At 38.5% G+C, this 19,669-nt stretch overlaps 1 protein-coding gene across 2 annotated transcripts in view; it reads right to left on the bottom strand.

Annotated features, from left to right (window-relative positions):
- Positions 1–19,669, bottom strand: part of SLC24A2 (solute carrier family 24 member 2) — a 234,223-nt gene that overhangs the window by 184,899 nt on the left and 29,655 nt on the right. The window lies entirely within an intron of this gene.

Below are 19,669 nucleotides of genomic sequence, written 5' to 3' on the forward strand. Positions count from 1 at the left end.
ATTTATCCCAGGGATGCAAGGATTCTTCAATATATGCAAAACAATCAATGTGATACACCATGTTAACAAATTAAAGAATAAAAACCATATGATCATCTCAGTAGATGCAGAAAAAGCTTATGACAAAGTTCAACAGCCATTTATGATAAAAACTCTCCAGAAAGTGGGCATAGAGGGAACCTACCTCAATATAATAAAAGCCATATACGACAAACCCACAGCAAACATCATTTTCAATGGTGAAAAACTGAAAGCACTTCCTCTAAGATCAGGAACAAGACAAGGATGTCCACTCTCGCCACTATTATTCAGCATAGTTTCGGAAGTCCTAGCCACAGCAATCAGAGAAGAAAAAGAAATAAAAGGAATACAAATTGGAAAAGAAGAAGTAAAACTTCACTGTTTGCAGATGACATGATACTATATGTAGAAAATCCTAAAGATGCCACCAGAAAACTGCTAGAACTAATCAATGAATTTGGTAAGGTTGCAGGATACAAAATTAATGCACAGAAATCTCTTGCATTCCTACACACTAACAACGAAAGATCAGAAAGAGAAATTAAGGAAACAATCCCATTTACCATCGCAACAAAAAGAACAAAATACCTAGGAATAAACCTACCTAAGGAGGCAAAAGACCTGTACTCAGAAAACTATAAAACACTGATGAAAGAAATCAAAGATAACATACACAGATGGAGAGATATACCATGCGCCTGGATTGGAAGAATCAATATTGTGAAAATGACTATACTACCCAAAGCAATCTACAGATTCAATGCAATCCCTATCAAATTACCAATGGCATTTTTCACAGAACTAGAACAAGAAATTTCACAATTTGTATGGAAATACAAAAGATCCCGAATAGCCAAAGCAATCTTGAGAAAGAAAAACAGAGCTGGAGGAATCAAGCTCCCTGACTTCAGACCATACTACAAAGCTACAGTAATCAAGACAGTATGGTACTGGCACAAAAACAGAAATACAGATCAATGGAACATGATCAGTAGAAATATAGATAGAAAGCCCAGAGATAAACCTACGCACATATGGTCACCTTATCTTTGACAAAGGAGGCAAGAATATACAATGGAGAAAAGACAGCCTCTTCAATAAGTGGTGCTGGGAAAAATGGACAGCTACATGTAAAAGAATGAAATTAGAACACTCCCTAACACCATACACAAAAATAAACTCAAAATGGATTAAAGACCTAAATGTAAGGCCACACACTATAAAACTCTTAGAGGAAAACATAGGCAGAACACTCTAAGATATAAATCACAGCAAGATCCTTTTTGACCTACCTCCTAGAGTACGGGAAATAAAAACAAAAATAAACAAATGGGACCTAATGAAACAAAGGAACCCATAAAAAAGACGAAAAGACAACCCTCAGAATGGGAGAAAATATTTGCAAATGAAGCAACTGACAAAGGATTAATCTCCAAAATATACAAGCAGCTCATGCAGCTCAATATCTCAAAAACAAACAACCCAGTTCAAAAATGGGCAGAAGACTTAAACAGACATTTCTCCAAAGAAGACATACAGATGGCCAACAAATGCCTGAAAAGATGCTCAACATCACTAATCATTAGAGAAATGCAAATCAAAACCACAATGAGGTATCACCTCACACCAGTCAGAAAGGCCACCATCAAAAAATCTACAAACAGTAAATGCTGGAGAGGGTGTGGAGAAAAGGGAACCCTCCTGCACTGTTGGTGGGAATGTATATTGATACTGCCACTATGGAGAACAGTGTGGAGGTTCCTTAAAAACCTAAAAATAGAACTACCATATCACCCAGCAATCCCACTACTGGGCATATACCCTGAGAAAACCATAATTCAAAAAGAGTCATGTACCACAATGTTCATTGCAGCTCTATTTACAATAGCCAGGACATGGAAGCAACCTAAATGTCCATCGACAGATGAATGGATAAAGAAAATGTGGCCCATATATACAATGGAATATTACTCAGCCATAAAAAGGAACGAAATTGAGTTATTTGTAGTGAGGTGGATGGACCTAGAATCTGTTATACAGAATGAAGTAAGTCAGAAAGAGAAAAACAAATACCGTATGCTAATGCATATATATGGAATTTTAAAAAGCGGTACTGATGAACCTAGTGGCAGGGCAGGGATAAAGACACAGACATAGAGAACAGACTTGAGGGCACGGGGGGAGGGGAAGGGGAACCTGGGATGAAGTGAGAGAGTAGCATTGACATATATACACTACCAAATGTAAAATAGATAGCTAGTGGGAAGCAGCTGCATAGCACAGGGAGATCAGCTCAGTGCTTTGTGACCACCTAGAGGGATGGGATAGGGAGGGTGGGAAGGAGGCGCAAGAGGGAGGGGATATGGGGATATATTTATACATATAGCTGATTCACTTTGCTGTACAGCAGAAACTAACACAACATTGTAAAGCATTTATACTCCAATAAAGATGTGAAAAAACAAAATAAACAGCCCTGAGAGATCAACATCATTAAGCCTTTTCCAGTGAAATAACTGAAGCCCTAAATGGTTCAAATTCTCACCAGGTAAGGAAGTAGGGAGTGGAGTGGGGTCATGTGAGCTGGGCTTGGAAGCCGTGCCCTCCTTTCTAAGCATATCAGTCCCAGCTCAGGTCCAAAGAGTATAGTCCCTTCTTGTCCTTTGGGTATTCTGAAAGGCAGATGGTCTCACTTGAGTTGCTTTGTATGACTGGCATTTTTATTGAATGAGTGACAGAAAAAAAATTTGACTCACTCCCAGCTGGATAATTTCAAAAATACCAAACTGAAAAGAATGATATCTCATAAATTCAGGCAAATGGGCATTAAGGAGGTTAAGCTAGCTGTCCTTTTAATATACTGAGTATTAGCATTTTCCAGGGCTTCAGGCTGTTAATGTAGTTTCAGCTCCGAAGGCTAACGCCTTTCATTAAAACTCTTTTATTCATTCTGCTTTGTTATAATAAAAAAAGTCTTAAGTTGTCACATGTAATGATTATAGAAGGTTTTCAACTCTGGGGAGAGAAAGGCTCAGAAAAGGCAGGCACAATTTTCAAAGGCCACATACTGCTTACCTCAGTACAAAACAAAAACAGCTGTAACCAACGATTTACATCAAAAAATAAGTTTAATTGTACAGACTGTTGATTTAGGAAACTCTGAATATCGAAAGGCTCCTTAATTTTTGTACAGTCAGAGGCCCAAAGAATTCTAGGCTAGCTGATTTTATTCACTGATGGGATAAAGGTTGTCTTAGTTTATTCAGTTGCTATAACAAAATACCATAGACTGGGTGGCATATAAACAACAAAAATTTATTTCTCACAGTTCCGGAGGCTGAAAGTCTGAGATCAGGATTCCAGCATGGTCGGGGAGGGCCCCCTTCCGGGTCGCAGATTTCTCCTAGTATCCTCGTGTCGTGGAAGGAGCTAGGGAGCTTGGTGGGGTCTCTTTCATAAGAGTAATAATGCCGTTTATAAGGGCTCCACCCTCATGATTTAAGTACCTCCCAAAGGTCCCACCTCCTAATATCATCACCTTGGGTATTAGGATTTCAACATATGGACTTAGGGGGGACACAAACATTCAAACCATAGCCAAGGGCATATTCAATAGCAACAATTTGTTTTTACTTGAGTTGAGGCTTGGATTAAAAAAGCAAAGCAGTACACTGAAAGGAGTGAATTTTATTGCATGTAAATTTAAAAATAAATTTAAATAACCGCCTACCCATCAGCAGCATAATGTGATTTGGTGCTAAATCCTTCGGCTACGGACCTAGGGTTCCTTAGATTGCTTCAGACTAGGACAGGAGCATAGAACCCAGAGAAAAGACATGAGGAAAAAGTAGCCCCACTGTGGAGTTTGGAAGACTGCAAAGCAGTAGAAAAATTTCCTTCCCAGTACATTAAAATCTAGTTTAAAAATACAAAAAGTGATATCCAGTTTTTAAGGACAGAAGAAAATGTGCACTCTCACATACTGAGGGTGTATTAGTCAGGATTCTCCAGGAAAAAAAAAAAAAGCCTACCAAGAAAAAGAATAGTAAAGCACACAAGTCTGGGGTAGGTCACCTGTCTTACTTATCTCTCCAACAGCCTTAGTGTCTATCACCTTGCAATCCACATAGCAGACACTGAGTTAATGTTTGTGGAATGAACTGCAAGGATGAGAAGGAGATGGGAACTACCATTTCAATGAAGGAACGTCAGTTCACCTCACGCAAGTCCACAGGTACACTTACTGGACTATTGTTTTGGGGAACACTTTCTGTAGCAGCATGGCAATCTCCCCCACTTCCTTCAAGCTTCTGATCAAATGTCACCAAAGAGGAGATATGCAACATAGTGAGAACTCTGACAACGCTTCATCACAGCCGATGTAGAACGTGTCTTTGGAAAGGTTAAATGTGAAAACTTATCTTGAAGGTAATTTGGCAATGTCTGTCAATATCTTGAATGTGCATGCTTTTATCCTACAGACAAAACATGTAATTTATCTGCCCACGTGTATAAAGATGTGCAAAGATGTTCAATGCTACGATCTTGTGATTGTAGAAAATAACCTAAATATCCACCAGTAGGGGAATAGTTAAACCAGTGATGTTACAACCCGACTATGGAATGCTAGGCTATTGTGTCGCAGAGGAAGGCCAATCTACATGTAGCAACATGAAAATGAATCCAATTTATCTATTAAATGAAGAAAGCAAGTTGCATAAGAGTCATTTTTGTTTAAAAAACACATATCTGTATAGTTATATGTATATTTCCTACTGCTTGAATTGCTTAAAATATGGAAATATTACCTTTGCATTAAAAGTTTTAAACACATTTAAGATATTATCTAATGCATACTTTTCTAAGCATATATGACTGCTTTTAAATACACAGTTAACAGTGTTTTAAATCATAACTCCTACTCCTACCTACACTTAAGTCCTACAGTTCTTAGGTTATTTTTTACCTTTGGTAATAAAAGTTTCTGACAATGTAAAAAAAAAAAAAAAAAGATACTCATCTTTCAAGCACTTGGCCATACTTGAAACTCCCAGGCTTTTCAGTCTATTTTGCTTTATAATCTATTTGTTCAAATGCTGAGGGATATTGATTTATCTCGAGGTACATATTTTAAAACAAGCCAGCACAAAACAAACTAACATAGTACATAAAGCAACTGATAAATCAAGTTTAGCTACTATTCTCATGTATATATTGTCTCAACATTAAGCCACTGAATAAAGTTTAGGAAGTAGTCTAGCTGTTGGAAAAGGTATGGATTTTAAAATCAGGGCTTAGTTTGAACCCTGTCTCTGCCCTGAGTATGACTTACTTTCTCTGAGCCTTAGTCTCTCCATCTGTAAAATGTGTTTCTTGTGAGGATTACCCACACTGTTATAGACAGAATGTCTCTGTCCCCCCCCCCGCCCCGATCTATTTGTTGAAGACCTAATCCCCAGTGTGACTGCATTTGGAGATAGGGCTAATAATGAAGTAATTAAGGTCATAATTAAACAAGGTCATAACAGTGGGGCCTTGATTCAATAGGGTTGGATTTCTTATGAAAGTACATAACAGAAAAAACACTTTTCTCCCTTTTGCTGCCATGTGAGGATACAGTGAGAAGGCTACAGTGTGCAAGCAGGAAAAAGCTCTCACCAGAAACAGCGTTGTCAAACTGAGCTGGATATGAACCCTAGCTTTGCAACCCACTCATTGGGAGTCAGTTTCTTTAACCACTTGAGCATTATCTCCCTGGTCTGTGAAATGGGTATAAAAATATCTACCCTGCAGGTTGTGAGAACATGGAGGAAAAGCATTGAGGTCATGTTGGTACATTGCAAGTGCTCAAAAAATGATTCCTATTGCTGTATTTATTATGGATGTCCAATATAAAACCTTAGAGTTGCTACCGGGTAAAAAAAAAAATCTCTTCCCAGTGAACATTTGGATATATCCATAAAAGGGCAGATGCAGATACCTGTCTAGTTACACTCAGTCCAGGACTTGACCCCCGGAGGGCACCCAGTTATGTCTGCTGCCCAAACAAACATTCCAGTAGCTTAGCTCCACTGGCTGGCACTGAAGAGGTACAGGTTGTGGGATTAATCTCCAAACAGTCCAATTAGCTTCTAGAAAGATCTCTGATTAGTGGCTTGGACTGACAGGGTACCTTGAGACCAACACTTGCAGGAATACTAGAAATACTGGTGTGAGCACATCCATCCACGCAACTCCTTCAGGGCTGGCAGCCTCATAAGGAGGCTTCAGCAATGCCGGGTATGTGTTAGGATATAATCCCAATGTCATAACCTGAGATCCACTTCTTTCCCAAAGCCATGCTGGATCTTCCTCTGCAGTTACTCTGCCTGCAAATGCTAACTGCACTTCACACACAAAACCATGGTTCTGACCATGAAACAGAGGGACTGACTGCCAGGGTCACTTTTTATTGCAGGCCCAGCTGCCCTCCCATCTGCCTGTCAGGCTGGAGAAGAGGCCGAGAGCTGAAAATGGGAAAATAATACAGCCCCAACTGTTAGGAAATCTTGATTATTTCTCAGTTGTCATTCTGTGAGTAAAACCTAGGAATTAATCTGTGACCTCTTTGCTTTTTTTAATTTCAGAAATGGGCAAAAGCCACAGGGAAGTATCCCTTACACCACCCCAGGCCCGACTGCTACAGAGGAAGACAACAGTGACTCTAAAGTCACATAAGGATGGAATTTTTTGGAAGTCTTAAGATGTGACTGGTGTTTAAAAAATAAAAAAGGCTAATATGGTTCCAAGCAAACACTGCGCATCTGAGCTGCTCTCTGGGTGGTACTCTGGTCCAAGCTTCCAGGTCTGGTGGCCTTTGGTTCTTGAGTCTCAGCAATGAAGAAAACAGAGCACTATCAATCCAGGGCCTCTGGATTTAGAATTCTCTTGGCCCAGTTCTCAGTACCTTTTATGTGAATGCCCTTTTGCATCGTGTCTCAACACTGCTGACCTAAGGGTATCAGAACCAATGCTCTTGATGTCCTTCAGCCCAAAAATGCTTCACCAGCGGAACCATTTCCATTCCCTTTTGTTTCAACACTCTCTTCAGTCATCCAGCCCATCACTCCCTCGCACCTTTTGGCCAGGTCTTATTTCTAGTGATGCTCTACGAAAGAATTTTATAGAGAACGCTGCTTGCTGCACAGGGTACGGAGTCTAGCACAGTCCTCAGCACACAGCTTGGCACCCAGATTTGAACAGGTGTTCAGGAAGTGTTGATGAACAAAAAACATGCATAGAGGAAATCTTCTCCCTAGCTATTTCTGAAGTGATCCTAGTATCCCTCCCCAGTTTTCTTGATATAAAAATCCTCTGACTTGTGGTTTGCAGCAGTTCTCCAAAGCCATATGGGTCCCTGCCTTTATGAAGATTACATTTTAATGAGAGAGACAGAAAAAAACAAACAATTTTTTCCCCTTTCAGGTGATAAGTCCATGAAGAAAAACAAAAGAAAGTAAGGTAATGGAGAAGAAAGCGGTGGGGTGAGGTTATTTGAATTAGGATGACACAGGCAAGGCTCTCTGAGGAAGTGACATTTGAGCAGAGACTGTAGAGAACAGTCTGCCAGTCAGTTTGAGCCATGCAAAAAATGTCTTTAGAATTAAAATACACGACAATGGAAACACAAAATATCGGAGATATTAAATTCATTAAAATATTCTAAGGCTCTTAATACACAATGTCCAGAAAGTGGTAAAAGTACTCATTTATATTGGACTTTAGTAAGTAAAGTACATATAATGTATTCTCTACAGTTTTAATAAAAGAATAATAAAATAGAGGAAGGAGAAAGAATGTAATAATAATAACTCATCAAAAAAGTAGCAAAAAGGAGAAAGTAAGAACATTTAATTGGAAAGACAGAAAACAGCATGATGATTTAAACCCAAATATATCCATAATTACATCAAGTATACATTGACTAAATACTCTAATTAAGAGACAAAGATTGTAAAAAAATGACTGCAAATAAAACCCAATCATACACAGTTTACAAGGGACACACTTTGCATATAAGGGAATGAAAAGATGGAAAGCGAAGGGTAGAAAACTGCAGACAAAAGTTAACCAAAAGAAGGCTGGAATAGGTATATTAAAATTAGATAAAGTAGACTTTAAAGTCAGAAGAATCACTAGAAATCAAGAGGGCCATTTCACAAAAATGAAAGGATTATCTCAGCATAATGATATAATAATACTCAATTTGTGTGTTTAATAACATAACTTCAAAATATACAAAGCAAAAATTAACAGAAGTAAACAGAGAAACAGAAAAACTACAACCATAGTGGGAGATTTTGATCTACTTCTCCCTGCAATTGATAGAAAGACAAAAAAAAAAAACCAACAGTATTGAAATAACTGAACATTTGAAGAATGTGATAAACAAGGATGCACGCTGTTTTCTCCTCTATACTGCATTGCACCCGAGGTCTGAGCCAGGCTCACCCAGGCTCATTTGCAGGAACAGGAGTAAGAAGACAGATGGAGCCTACATTCCCCACACATAAACATGCAAAAATTACAAATCAAGTTATGAAACTGTCAAAATATGTTCTGTCCTCCTGCCTTGACAAATAAACCTTTATAATGACAAAAAAGTACAAAGCTAATATTTATATATGACTTAAAACTGGCAAAATATTAAAGATGATTAAATTTAATTATTATAGTACATGTCAGGTGTTCTGTTGATGGGCTGGCCATGTTTGAATAAGTCAAAAAATGAAGGCATGAAAAATCCATCAATTTTCACATATTTATTCCATAAAATTATTTTTATACTACCTTTATTTTAACAAATTTCTCATGTTGTTATAGTCAAGATTTTCATATAATTGGTACTATCGACAGTAATGATTTAGAGGATTAAAAAATAAAATGCAATTGCATTCAAGGTATGTAAATTAATATATTTTTATAAAAAATAAAGAAAATGTAAAATATCAAAATATTTTTGTTTTCAAAAATACTACTTTTCTTCTAAAATATTCAAAATTATATATTAAAACTGAAGGCAAGATACAAGTAAATTAGTGAATCTCAAAATTTTAAATAAAAATTACTTAAGAAGCCTGATATTTTATATTTAATTTTTGAAAATTTAATAAATTTTATTAAATATTGTTATGCATGTAAAATATTTTCAACTCTATCATTCAGTGTCCTTCCAAATGCCAATGAAATGAATCAGTAAGAGGCATCACATATGTTAGGTCTAGACTTATATGTATGCAAATTTAAGAGTAATATAAGTTGTTTCCTACTGTAAAATGTTCCTTAGCTGGGATATGCAATTGATGCAAAAATGTTGCTAATTTACACATAACTTGCTATTTCCCAGAAATACAAATAAGAGTACAAGAGAAGTAAGAAAACAGAAGCCCAAACTACTGGGAAACAATACTTTATTATACAAGGAAGCTATGCATTCATGCTATCTAGGAAGAAAGATTTGTCAACTTAATTAATTTGCCTTTTACCTAAGTGCTTTTGCCACTCCAACCTCCTCTCACTACAAAGCAGTGTTAGTTCCCATTATCAACATGAACACAACTCACAAATTGTCATGGAATCTGGATGCTATCACCTTTGTTTCAAAGACAATGCACAAGACGTGGAGAACCATTTTCCTGGAGGGTGGATGATGTTAGGGTAAAAGTGAATATTTAGAGTAACAGATCTCAAGTAAGAGAGAAGCCCATGCAATTTAAAATAAATTTATTATGTTCAGTATATGTTTATGATATGCTGGTCTAAAAGAGGTATTGGTCTCAACCAGTGCAATAAAGCAAGAAAAACAAATGAATGGTATAAAGATTAAAAGGGAAGAAACAAAGCTGTCATTATTTGCAGACAACATGATTGCATATGTAGAAGAAAAATTATCTTCAAAGAAACTAGTTGAATTAATAACTGAATTTAGCAAATCAATTACATTTCCATATATTCAAAAAAAGATAATAAAAAATTTAAAAATTATTGCAGTCAAAATAGCATGAATCTATAAAAATCATTCATCTAGAGATAAATCCAATAAAAGATATGCAAAGCGTCTACGAGGAAAATGAAATTATTTAGAGAAAATGAAAAGTCTAAATCAATGTAAAGATACAAAATGCTATGGATAGAAGATTCTATATTGCAAAGAAGTAATTTCTACTCAAATTACAGACTGAATGCAATCCTAATCAAAATCCTACCAGGCAGTTTGGAAATTAATAAGCTAATTTAAAATTTATATGCAAGTTAAAAAGGCCAAGAATAACCAAGAAAATTCTGAAGAACAAAGTTCAAGAATGTACACCAGGGCTTCCCTGGTGGTGCAGTGGTTGAGAATCTGCCTGCCAATGCAGGGGACACAGGTTCAAGCCCTGGTCAGGGAAGATCCCACATGCCGCGGAGCAGCTGGGCCCGTGAGCCACAACTACTGAGCCCGTGCGTCTGGAGCCTGTGCTCCGCAACAAGAGAGGCCGCGATAGTGAGAGGCCCGCACACCGCGATGAAGAGTGGCCCCCGCTTGCCGCAACTAGAGAAAACCCTCGCACAGAAACGAAGACCCAACACAGCCAAAAATAAATAAATAAATTTATTAAAAAAAAAAAGAATGTATACCATTAGATGTCTTAGTCCTTACTACAATCAAAATAATATGGTATTCACACAAGGATATACAAATAGAAAAACTATAAACAAATTCATACTCATACAATCACTTGATTTATGACAAAGATGAAACTACAGTGCAGTGAAGAAATAATAATCCTTTGAATAAATGGTGCCAGGTCAATTGTATATCCATATAGGGAAATAGAATCTTGACCCTTATCTCACATCACAAACAAAGTTCAATTGCAGGTGGATTGTTGACATAAATGTGAAAAGTTAAAAAAAACACACAAACTTCCAGAATATAACATAGGAGAATATCTTTATCACACTGGGATAGGTAAAAGTTTCCTAAACAAGACACAATGAGCACTAACTTATAAAGTCTGATAAATTGGACTACATTAAAAACTAAGAACTTTTATTATCAAAGACAATATTAAGAGAATGAAATGGCAATCTACAAGGGGAGAATACATCAGCAATGTTTATGTCTGACTCATATCCAGAACATATGTGAAGAACTCCTACAGATCAGTAAGAAAAAAGGCAGACAACCCAATAAAAGCCTGCAAAAGACTTGAACAGACTCTTTACAAAATATACCCAAATAGCCAATTAAGCATCAGAAAATGTGATCATCAAGGAAACAGAACTTAAAGTGATAATGAAACTCCATGACACACTTATCAGAATGTTTAAAATGGAGAATTCAGACAATGCCAAGTGTTGACAAGAATACAGAACAACTGGAACTAGTAGGAGGAAAACTGGCCTCATCACTTTGAAAAACTGTTAGGTGGTATTTATTAAAGTTGGACCTATGCATATTATTAGACCCAAACATTCGTTTCTTGACATATACCCAAGAGAAATGTGTACAAATGTGTACCAAAAGTCATGTACAAATATATTCACAGCAACATTATTTGTAATAGCCAAAAGCTGGAAACAACTCAGCTGCATATGAATGGCAGAATACATGAATAAATTGTGGTATATTCATACAATAAATTACTACAGAGTAATGAAAATAAATGAACTATGGCTATATGCAACATGGATAAATCTCACAAACAATGTGGAGAAAAAGAAGCCAAACTCAAAAAAGTGCATACTCTATGAGTCCATATATACAAAGTTCAAAACAGGTGATAGTGGTCACTCCTTTGGGAAAGGGTGGTGAGAGGACCTGGGAGAGTACTCTAAGAGGGCGCAAATGCTTGTAGTATTCTTTTTTCTGATCTAGGTGGGGTTTACATGAGCGTGTTCGATTTTGGAAATTCATCAAGCTGTAAGTAAACATAATGAATTATGATGAATGAAATTATATAGTTCAATGGGAAGATGGAGGCATGGAGAGGGGGTACAGCATGCTAAATAAAACATAAGTAGCCAAACAATTATGATTGTTATAGTTGAGTGTTGGGTAGGGAGTTCATTGTGCTATTCTTTGTATTTTAGTTACATTTAAAATTTTCCATTATAAAAAGGGCCAGAAAATAAAAGAACTATCCATAGAGACCTACGACAGCCTCCTGATGGTTTACTGCCCTCTCTGAATCACAGTTTCACTGGCTCTACCTGAAGGTAAATAAACACAGATAAAGCTAAATGTCATTTGAGGACAATGAAATGATGCTACATTTTGTATGCCTTTCCTGGCACCCAGAGTGCTGCCTCTCCCTTTCTGAGAGCTCACAGGTTTGGTTTCTGCTGCTGCCAGCTAACCTTTTTGCCTGAAAACTTTTGTGTCAGTGATTAAGCTATTTACCTCTCAGCTCAAACCTGCCGTTCTATATATATTCCAACTTTCTGAAGCTGGGGATGGGGCTCTGCAAACTATGGGTTTTTTTGAGGTGGGGGGCACGCTGCACGGCTTGCAGGATCTTAGTTCCCCAACCAGGGATTGAACCCAGGGCCAGGGCAGTGAAAGTGCAAAATCCTAACCACTGAACCACCAGGGAGCTCCCTGCAAACTATGCTTCTGGTTTGCCAGCAGACCTTCTGATTCTGCCAAAAAGGGGCATGAGAGGGAGATGGGAAGTCTGTAAGAGGCAGAAGGAAGAAGGAACTTGCTCCTTCCTTTCTATTTCCTGGGCACTTCCTGTCAGTTTCTTGATCCTTTGAGTTTCACCCCAGGGGTGGCAGTCCCTTCCCCTCCCAGCAGCTGAATCCAGCGGGCCCTCTCTCACAGAACCAGCCTCACTGTCCTCGGCTCAAAGATGGGAGCATCAGGGCAGCAGCCCCCTCCTCCAAGTTTTAATAATTCTAGCCTTTTCCCTTTGTTTCCCCAGTCTTAGGAGTGGCAGCTGTTTCCTGAAATTCTACCTCCCTGGTACCTTAAAGTTCTCTTACACTTTAGATAATTAACAACTTTCTGCCTGGTTAACCATTCTTTATGTCAAGCTCGCTCTGTTCAAGTATCAGGTGAGATTTCTGCCAACTACTGGATCCTGACTGATACAGCCTTCCAGATTATACTCTGTCCTTGCTGCCTCTATGCTTGACATAAAAGTATTGATTATTTTCTCTCACTGAACATACGTTTGTCTTTAACAAAAAAAAAATCAATAAACTCTTCTCCTTCCTACGTTCACCTCAGATAAGCAGAAAAACAATTTCAACTATTCGGCTATCTCAATTCTTTTTTTTTTTAATGACTATTGAAAATTAAATAATTGAGTTTTGCCTTAACAATTCAGTCATTCACACAGTGTATAATGGGATAATTTTTGACAGTATATCTGAGCTTTAAGTCACATGTCTCTCACATGTTTACATTATTCCTCTTAAATCTTCCCATTGTGAATGAAATTGATATGGCAATACTGAAATTGAGGCAGAAAAGCCAAATTCCATCTCAAAGGCAATTGTCATCAAAGTGTTGATGTCATAAGTATATGGAAGCTATACTGTAGGTGCTTAATTTAAAAGCAGATGAGAGGAAAGTTGCGTATTATATGAATGAGTGTTGCCCAAAACAGAGAGCAACTTATTGGGAATTTAGTCAAAATGTGCTGTGGAAAGATCGACAGGTATTATCCTAAGGAAAAAAAAAAAAATCGATGTTTTTCTGTAAATAAATCTCTGAATAAATTTGAGACATACCCTAATCACAGCCATCTCAGTTATTCTGTTTAATAATACGTGATATTTGTACATAAGAAGATCACTCCCCAAAGCATGTTCATTAGTGTGACCGCCCCCCGAATTCTCACATCAGCCATATGGAATAGAGTTGTATTATTACTACCCTTCTCTGTGCTCCCTCCTCTATACCCTCTGTCTAGATTTTTTTAAGTCCAGGGAGGTTGGAACCTTCTCTTAGTTCAAGTGTATAAAAGTGGCCAAAGGAACTTGACCCTGGTTTTCTGATTCACAGCCTGGTTCTCCTTTCATACAGGTGCCCTAGCTAGCATTACAACATGTCTCCTTTCAGAAGCAAGGCAAACTAAGAAGTAACCTATGAAAGGAATCAATGAACTTATCCCCTACCCCGCTCAGCACACAAACCTGCCCTCAGGAATGTCTCCTCATAGGACATTGAGTCAGTTGGTTTCTATGGGCCACAAATGTACCTCTAATAGTGAGACAGCAGCACTACCTTAGGAATGGATGACAGCTTCACGGAACCATCCTGCTGCATTCGGAGGGAAACAACTGAGACCATTTGTCAACAGATGGAATTCTCAACAGGACATGGGGATTTCCAATTAAAACCAGAGAATGCTTTTGTTTCAGTGAAAACCTTAAAACATTTTAAATGTCTCAGATTGTTTTTCGTAAGTCTGAGAAAAACCTGTTATTTTGAAAAATAGAGGAATTCTGTGCTTAACATCTTTCTTTCAAAGCAACAGCATGCAAAAATGAAAAAGTCAAAATCAGTATTGGGCTAAGAGAGCAGTTAGAGCTGAGCTGGATAATTACTGCTGAGGTTATGTCATAGGGTCAATCAGTTTACCACTTCTGTTCATGGGAAGTTGATCATGCACTGATTTGTAATTCACCTTACAAATTATACAGAATTTTAATCAGCTGCTTTTTAGGGAAACAGTATTTGAAATACAGGTGACACCGATTTTCTACATTTTTTAAATGATCATTTACTGTGCTGTAAGCATAACTTGGAAGAATGAAGTGTTTTCCTTCAGTGGCATTTCTCAGACTTCGCCGTTGTCCCCAAGCCAAGGACAGGGTGGGTGTGGGCTAGGGCTGGGTGGAGGCACGTAGCCCAAAACAGTTACTATGAAGCAAAATTTCTTTGAATTTGTGTTATATGCAACAAAGAGAGGGATTTTTGCATTCCATAATCTGTTCTTGTTTGCTTGATATAAAAATGTTCTAAATTACTTGCTAGGTAAATTATTTAACTGCTGCCCCGGTCTAAAATAGCTACCAGGAAAATTATGCTCAGATTCTAGGATTCTGTTTGTCCTAAGGCATGCTACTGTCTCTCCTAATTCAAAAAGCATGGAAATTTAGGCACAGTTCTTAGTGCTCTAAAAATGCTCTACAGGGCACATGGGACAACAGCATGAATGGATTGATGCCTTGTTTTGGTGGCCTGCAGGTAAGGAGGATACTCCCTAGCTTTATTAACCCATCCCTAAACTGTACGGTTGTGTTTGTTTGATTATTCAGTGGTTTAAAATCAGGATGGCTTCACCCCCTTCAGTCCTAATTTCCAGTGCTGGATCACTACCTCAACACCCATGCAGCACAGTGTTGCTGGAGGGGAAAGCCACAGTGTATTTCATTTCAAATGGGCTCAGAGAGCTGCTCTGCCATGTTTTCCTGCTTCATGTCAATTGCCCAGAACATTGCACAGCAGTCCAGCCAAACCTTCTCTTCTTTTCCCAAGGACAAAGCCCTCCTCCCTCAAGAAGAGGGTCTTGTCTATGTTACTAAGAAGATCTACTCTACTCCTGAGAAGATCAAGACCACCATCTTCAATTCAAAATACCGCTTTCTTTACCTCCATCTTATTTCCTTTCTTCCTTACCATACTGGGGGACAGATGTTCCCATTCCTTCCCCAAATCAACCTTCCCACTTGTGTCCTTGATTCCATCTCCTCCTTCCTCTTGTTGGACCTTGCTCATGTCATGATCACAACTCACCAGCATCTCCTGTTCTTCTCTGTCCTCAGACTAGAAGTGTGCAGGTTCCTCTTGTTGCATTTTGCGGTTGCAAACTCATCTGTTCATAGAGATCTGGTGGGTCATCTAAAGGATGGAAGGGTTAGATGGGGCTGATTAACCCCAAAGCTTATGCCTCAGAAAAAGGGAGCAGCTATCACTTGGTTCAGCCGACTGTTGTCATGGGGGAATACAGACCACATCTGATTTCTGAAAAGCAGACAGGAATCTAGATTTCCATATGAAATCTGATAACTTTTAAATGGTGGACACTAATTTAAAAGACTGAACAACTCAAAAGATCGGTTGAGTGGGTCAACCAAATACCTCGTGGGCCCCAATCACAACCTCTCGTTTAAACATTCATTTGACTCTGCTTCCTATTTGAATGTTATTTCACTCTCAGAACTTCCTAAACATCTAGTCTGTAACTGTTATTCTTTTCCACACCCATGACTCTCTCCCCAGCCAACTTCCGTACGTTTTCCACTCTGCTGAAAGTGTACTCCTGAAGGTCACCAGGAAGCTTCTAGTCACCAAATACTCCAGAACGCCTGTGTGATATATATACTTTTGTACATCCTTAAAACAGTGGTTCTCAAAGGGATCCCAGGAGAAGCAAAGCAATATCAGCATCACCTGGGAACCTTCTAGAAATGCAGAATCTCATGCCCCTCCCAAGACCTACAAAGTCAGAAACTCTGGGGGTGAATCCAGCAATCTATGTGTTAATAAGCCCTCCAGGTGATTCTGATGCCTGCAGGTTTGAGAACCACTGCCCTAAAATATACCTGCTTGTGAATCCATGGAGGAGGAAGAATTCTACGTGTGGGGAATTAATCTATCTCTCCGAATCTTTCCCTACAACTGCAATCCCTCTTCTACATGTCAGGGAGCGTCTCTGCACTGATGGAGCACTCTTTGTTAAAGGATTTTCACATTTTATCATCTACTTTCTGTGTAAGAATCCTACATGTTAGGCAGAGCAAGCCAAACAAGCTTATTATCCCCATCTGGCCATCTTATAAATGTGAAAACTAGCAATAAGAGGTTAAGTGATTTTCTTAAAATCGCAGTTAGTACAATGTCAGAGTTAAGACCATTAATCTGGTTTCCTGACATAAATCACAGCCTTTTCTTTTTTTCTGTGTTTCAGAAATAGCATTTTTTCCTTCTTGTAAGAGTCAACTACATTAGCTGCAGAAAAGCTGGTAAGCACAGAAACTACAACAGAAGAAACCAAAAAATCACCCAGAATTCCATCATCTGTTACTGTGCATTTTCTTTACCTCTTTTTTTTCTTTAAGTGCATGAGCCCACACCTGCACAGGTGCAGCCCTCTTTTCTATCGCACGATATTGTCAGGAGATAAGCAGTTCCCTTGTCCTCAGAGCCTACGCTAACTTTCTGGGGAGATCATAAATGAAAAACTTCAAGAATTATTTTCTCTAGTCATTGTTCATCAAAGTTATAAGTAACTCTGAAAGGAGATGCAAAACCTAAATGAAAGGAAATCAGCTTTGCTGATTTTTCTAGCGGTCATGACAGACAGGGGAAATTGCTAATCCTGATATGAAAATATTCAATATCTCTATGCTATTAGGGGTGCCTGAGGCAACGCCAACTGCAGAGAGTGTGTGTGTGGACTCACTGTGACTAACCGTAATAGAATCCAATAATAAAAACACTCTTCATTACCATAACAGCCTAGTATGTCAATAAAATTGAGACTGCTCCTGCAATAAGCCAAAAATTAGAAAATATACCCAAGGGCATGCAGTGGGAAACTTTTAATTTTTTATGGACCCAGAGAATTAGTTTTCCCTGATTCTGGCATTCCTCTAAAATCCAGTATTCCCTTCCTCACTTTCTTAACTCACATACAAAATTAAAAAGCAAAGGCCCAAAAGCCTGAAGAAGATTCACGGGGAGGCCAACCGAAGTGCTATTTCAGACAAAGAACCTTTTTTTAGTGCACTTGTAGATATTTATTTTTAGCCACACTTGCTTATCTCACTGGTTAGCAAGAACGTTTGCAAAGGTGTTCTGAGTTCCTTTGGGGGATTCTTGTAAGAGTTCCTAACCTGCTGGATCTTCACTTCAGAATATAATCCCAGCAATGAAATCAACAGTTTTATTTCAGAGCAGTGTTTGTAGGGAAAAAAGCCTCCTAACAAGAACAATCCCATTTGTGGAGTGCCTGCTGTGTGCTGGTACTGCGCTGGCACTCTCCAGATTGCTGCTGTAACCTCTTTCTCAAATTATGAAATATTTTAAACATTCAAAGAGGTATAGCAAATACAATGATCACCAGTGAATCCACTGCCTGACTTATTCAGATTTTAACATTTTGCCATATTGACACTGATTTGAAAGAAAGAAAATATTAAAGTTGAAGCCCCTCATACTCACTCTCCCACCCCATTCCCCTCTCTTCTTTTCCTCAACCCCTTTGCTATTTATCATTCCCATGCACTTTTTTTAAACCTTTCCTTTCTCTCTCTCCCATTATGTGTGTGTGTGTATATATATATATATATATATATATATATATATATATATATAGTATATGTCTAAAACATTTCTATAAATGGTTTCATAATATATATATGCAACTTGCTTTTTTTGCCCTATGTTATATTATGCAAGTTGATCCTTTATACATAACCTCTTTAAGTCTCAATTTCCTCACCTGTCAGAAAGAGACAATGATGCTGCCTACAAGAGGACTAAATGATTCTGGTGAAGTGCTAGCACGATGTCCAGTATGTGATAGGCATTTGATAGCAGTTAATTACAAACATTTTACTATTACCCGACATACCATGCTGCCTTTCATGAGATTAGCCAAAGCAAATTCTCCTTGCCTTATCTGGCAATTAAGCTCTCCTAGGAATGCCTTCCATAAACTTACAGATTTCTACCTACTTCACATGACCCCAGGACAGAGCAGCACCATAGGCTGATCGGACACACAACGGCACAGACACACACGCACACACCACACGCACAAAGGTTATCTGTGTGCCAGGAACCGACTGGAGCTGCTCTGTATTTATCCATCTCACCCACACAACTCTATGCATTTCACAGGTGAGGAAACTGAAGCACAAAGAGGTTCATAAATGCTGGGGACCACAGATCTAGTCAGTGCTGCCACAGCTGGATGCTAACTTCAGGAAGTCCTGTTCCTAAGCCTGTGCTCAGGGCTGATACTCGGCTGCTTCTCCACCTCTAAGCCTGCATAGGTTTCTCTATTTTCTGGTGTTTCAAAAGCTGCACGTTCACAAAAGAGACATGCAGCAGCAAACGTCATATGTGCTTCCCAGGGTATTTACTGAATTATTTACTAAAGACAAATACCCAGAGTCATTAGCATTGGACAGCAGCTCACACTCAGCTCAGTCGAAGCAGATATAAATATGTTGTGCAGGAGAGCAGATCTGAGGTTTCGGCTCCCTGGCTCCCAGCAGTCCTCACAAACAAGCAGGCAGATTTCCCTCTTTATCATGAGACACTGGTTTCTTTATGCTCAGCCAAACAACAAACCATCATTCCCTTCCCTCTGAAACGACACGAAGGAATGACATAGGAATTTGTAAGATTGGCCTTTCGTTGATGCAGTGGGGTAGATGGTAGAAAAAACTGTTGAGGGCACCTTTGTGAGCGTGTTTAAACCTCCACATAGTCCCAGCTGAGCAGTAAGGATTGTGCAGGACGGATGCTGGATATGGCTAGTTGGTGTGAAAATTATGACCTTTGTAATTTAACCTAATTGTTCAGCAATACTGGCCAGCCTCTTTAGGTAGTCTAGGCCCAATTATTTTTTGTTGTTCCTTTTTTGTTTTTTACCAACAC

The sequence above is a fragment of the Eubalaena glacialis genome, chromosome 9 (genome assembly GCF_028564815.1).
Source record: "Eubalaena glacialis isolate mEubGla1 chromosome 9, mEubGla1.1.hap2.+ XY, whole genome shotgun sequence".
Classification (NCBI taxonomy): domain Eukaryota; kingdom Metazoa; phylum Chordata; class Mammalia; order Artiodactyla; family Balaenidae; genus Eubalaena; species Eubalaena glacialis.